This window comes from Triticum dicoccoides, chromosome 4B (genome assembly GCF_002162155.2).
Source record: "Triticum dicoccoides isolate Atlit2015 ecotype Zavitan chromosome 4B, WEW_v2.0, whole genome shotgun sequence".
In the NCBI taxonomy this organism is placed as follows: domain Eukaryota; kingdom Viridiplantae; phylum Streptophyta; class Magnoliopsida; order Poales; family Poaceae; genus Triticum; species Triticum dicoccoides.
Window position 1 is genome coordinate 291,934,085 of NC_041387.1, and position 5,080 is coordinate 291,939,164.

Sequence of the window (5,080 nt, forward strand, 5' to 3'; positions counted from 1 at the left end):
TGACGAGGAGAAACACCACCCAATTGTTGAGACACTCCGGAACAAAGAAGAATAGAAATGATGAACCAACGATGAAAAGAATTTGAAAGCGATCTTGAAGAAGACATTTGACTGATGAAAATTCATTCTTACGTCAAATTTGGAAATGAATTTGAGAATAACTCCGAAAAATTAGAAGAGTCAGGTAAGATCCTGGGAAAAGACCTGTGGGTTAGGGCCCACAAAAAGGAAACACCATTGGAAAAGATTACTTGAAAAAGGGATTGTACCAGTTGAATTAAATGACTTCAATGAGATAATAATCTCCAAATAGCTTGAACGGATTGAGAATGGAAACATGAGTCTTCCGAGATATCTTCAGCACTCCAGAACAAATGAATAGCGCGAAGTGAAAGATTAAGAGGTGCACTGGTATGAAAAAGCATTTGACACGAGGAAAAGAATATGATCAACACTGAAACCTTGAAATTAATCCACCGGAGAAGAAACAACAATGAAGGATGTTGACCTTGAAACTGTGGAGCATATTCATGGGAAATCATCCGATAAGAACATTGAAAGAAAAGAATGAAGAGACTTCCTACAAATAAAAGGATACATGATTAAGATATCTGAGTCCTTGAAGAAAAAGGGTGGGAGGGCGGGAAAAACAAAGGAAACTTGGGTCAGATGAAATAAACACCGTTGAGAAAACTTAGAATTGGTCTTGCAAATATTGAAATGATCGGATCCACTTGAAGAGAAGCACAGCGGTTGGAAAAGAAGTAACATGACGACCTCGATGAACACGAAGGATTAGTATTCACATAGCAATATGAGAACACCGTTTAGGAAAGGTATGGATTCAACATTTGACTTCGAAGCAACTCGAATACCACAAATAAAACAAAACAAAGGATTTGGCTTATAGAATAAGCCGGAACAAACATATGATAGAGATTTACCCAATCCCATATCATGCATCTGTGGGAAACATATTCTAGGAGCTACTTGAATTCCTACCTATAAAACTCCCGAAACTTTTTGGTTATGCAATCTGGTGTTGGGGATACATGGGAAGCAATATATCTCACCCAAACTAACAATCCCTACATCCAGCTGTATCCATCCATCAACACATAACCAAGAAAACTCCGGAAATCGTGTACCTCAACCTTCGAAAAGCATCCGTTATACGAGTTATGGCAATACTCCCGAACTCCCGCCCCAGTACTGGGTGGTGTCGAGGTTATCTCACCAACAACTGCATAAAAGAGATTTTTGATGTCGGCAAAACTCAGGTATTCCAGAACTGCATCGATAAAATTGTGACGACAACACCTCAGAGCTCAACTCCCTGGGTCACTGCCACATAAAAGATAGGAGGCACCAACAACAATGTTCTCGTCACAAAACCATCGGAACGATTCCAAGATACCCGCGTGATCCTAAATTTTTTAGTGAAATTTGAGGAGAGGAAAGACAAAACATCTACGTCAGGAGACCTCACCAGAGCGACGAAGGGACTGAGGAGTAAAAAGAATCCTACCCTCCGATATATATAATCCTAAGACTCAAAATAGTTTTTTTTTCTAGACTCAACAACGGCCAACAATCAAGGGGGCTCCTATGGTCGGTCGAGGCTCTGATTACCAACTTGTCACACCCAATATGCAATATATCCTAAAGAGACTCGAAGGTCCCACCAAGGATAGAACCGCATATTGAAAGCTTTTGCAAGGTGGATATCATTACATCAACATTACATAATAGATGGGGATACATACAAAAGGCATACAATGCCACATGATTACAACATCATTAGACACAAGAGCCACACCCGACTACGGATGAAACGCAAACAGAAACTCAAACGACATCCACCCTGCTAGCCCAGGCTGCCGACCTGGAACCTATCCCCTGATCGAAGAAGAAGCAGAAGAAGAACTCCAAAACAAGCAAACATCGCTCTCGCGTCATGAACATCGCAAAACCTATACCTGCAACTGTTGTTGTAGTAATCTGTGAGCCACGAGGACTCAGCAATCTGATGAGGACATGACTACCTTGGATATGACCAAAAATATTGCATATATGCATATTTGTCAGGTGATTTCTAGTGCAAACTATTCAATAATCTATTTATGTTATCCAGAACAAAAATACTTCACACACTTTTGTGTTTTGTCTAATTGCAGGTGTATGGGACATTTGTACAATCCACATATGAAGATAAGGAAGAAAGAGATGTTTATTTGCTGTCCAAAAAGTTCTCTCACGTCACTTTTGGCCCAAGAGAAGATAGAGTCCAAGTCTCTCACGTTCTGGATTCAGATTCGGACTGCACAGACATACCTGACTCAAAACGCACACAAGTTTTTCATACGGACTCCGAATTGGGTGATTCTTTTTTTGTTGGAAACTAGATTTTGTGCACTTTCCAACCCAATTGGAATCACCTTCAAATTCGTCCGGAGCGTTGAGTTGTGGACGAAACAATCTGATGCTGCAGCAGAATCCGAGTCAAACTACAAGTCCAAAGGTGTTACATCACCTCCACTTGGGCCCATTGGCCTTGTACGACCTAGATTTAGTTTTAGGCTGCCTTGGGACGTCCTCCCACCTCCTTGGCTGCCACCCCTTGCTCCTATATAAGTAGATCCATCTAGTAGCTTTTCCTTGGGATTTGTTTAGTTAAAAGTTAGCCATTGCAACTTCGTGTACTTCGTTTGTGTCCAACGACCAGACCAAGACCGCTTACGGATCCCCACCGCTATCAATACCTCATATATATTTGCAATATTCAGATTGCTTTATCATATTCTTGCTCGTTCTTCGATTGCTTGCAGGAATAGACCTTCGTGGTCAGGCTAACCGTGCTTCCGGCATCGTCAGTAACCTCAGGAGATTGGTTTAGCGATTGCTAAGGCGCAACGTCCAGCACGTTTGTAGTCGGATCGTCAAAGTCGTCTCCACCAAATCGATAGTTATCATCTCATCGAAAGATCGGGACACCCTCGCCTCTATCAAGTGGTATCAGTTTTCAGGTTGCTCGGTGAGAATTTCCAGTTTTCCTAGATTAGATTTATTTTCTTACCTATTGTCCAAGAAAAAGCCACAAAAAAGAGTTAGATCTATTCATCCTTGGTCCAAGCCAGTCTGAGCCTTTGCAATTTTCTTTTCATTGCTTGCATAGTTGAATTATCGGTTGCATCGTCGTGTCGAGTTGCTGGTCTTAGTGTCTAGGTCGTTTAGAGTTTTGAGTTCTGTTCACATTAGTCACGTCGCCGCTGCATCATTATCCCTTCCGCTGTCCACCACCCATCCATCAATTTCCTCCACGTGCTACCCACCGTTCATTGTCATAATCATAGTTGAGATTGTTCCCATCTTCACTTGATCCAATCTACATCTTATCTAGTTTGTTTTGGAAAGAGGGAGAGAGAAAAAAAAGATAGAGAAAAAAAATGAGAGAAAAAAAAAGTAAAAAAAAAGTCAGAGAAAAAAAAGAAAGGAAAAGAAAAAAAAAGTGTGAGAAAAAAAAGAGAGGAGAAAAAAATACAAAATTCGGATCTATCTAGACTCAATCTCGTAGTTGAATTCGGATTGGAATCTGTTTTGCGCACTGTTCAGTAAAACAGGTGTATCTTCCTCATACGAAGTCAGTTTTGGCTCCGTGAGTACTCAAATTGAAGATAGCGATGAGCCGCATCTAAATAGTTGCAGAAGCTCGTTCAATATTTGACACCTCAATATCGGCTTCTAAATAGGTCTTTTTGCCCTCCGAAGTTCGTGAACACAACTTGTTCCAATTTTTCAGGCCAGTTTTAGAATTCTTTGACTCCTCATATCAACTCGGAATTGAGTGATTCTTTTTGCATTGGAAAGCTTGAGTTAGTAGCATTCTTTGAAAGAATTTATCAGAAAATTGTCTCAAACTTTTCAAGAGGAAAGTTGGAGAGAGAGTTGTTGTATATCCTGCTTGGCAGTTGTTTTTCATCATTATCTTCACTGCCGTTGTGATCTTCACTTATATCTTGCTGTCAAGAGCTACTTAGTATCCTTCATTGATGCTAGTTGTGCTACGCCGTGACCTTATTAGTGTTCTAGGCTCGCGTCTCTAGTCCGGTCTAGCCTAGGACCAGCACAGTACCGTCGTTGAGCGTTTATTCAACATTGCATCTTTGAATTGATTATTGCTAATCTTTTGCTACCATATATAGCCAACCCAGCTCCACATATTTTTACACCGTGTATACGTACGCTCCCCTGGCAATCGCTTTACTCAATATTCGGAGTTACTTGACACCGCTGGTTGCCGATCACCGCCTGCTGCATGGTAAGAACGTGTAAGACATTGATATTTGCTTTACTGTGAGCGTTTTACCACCACATCCTAGTAGTTATAGGAACATTATTTTTGGGTTTTGTTTCTTGTTCTACTAATCATGACAGGATCCAGAGTCAATTCATGGGCTTTGTCGATCGCGGGAGACGTGCCACCACCTTTGCAAATACCACAACCGTCACGAGAGGTGCACAAACATCCAAATGCACATGATCAGGTTAATGTATCTATACCACCATTTAATGGCCGTTTTAAACCTGCTTTATATATTGAATGGAAGTTTGACATAAAAAATATATTTGCTTCCCATAATTTCGATGAACATAAAAAGGTTAAGGTTGCGGTTGGTTCTTTCACTGGTTATGCTTTGGTTTGGTGGAGTGAATATTGTCGGTTACACCCTGATTATATACCTACTACTTGGGATGATTTGAAACTTGCCATGCGACATACTTTCGTCCCTGCTTATTATACTCGTGACATGATTAAGAAGTTGCAACACTTAAAATAAGGTAGTGAAACTGTAACAAAATATTATGATGATTTACAAACTACCTTGTTGCATTCCTCTTTAGAAGAAAGTGAAGATGATTTTATGGATAGATTTTGGGGAGTATTAAACCGTGATATTCAAGAGATACTAATTCATGAAGAGTGTTATCCTATGGACCATTTGTTTCATCTTGCTTGCAAAGCTGAACAGGAAATAAAACGACGTGTTGGCCACGAGGAGAACAAGCGCACGGTGCACAT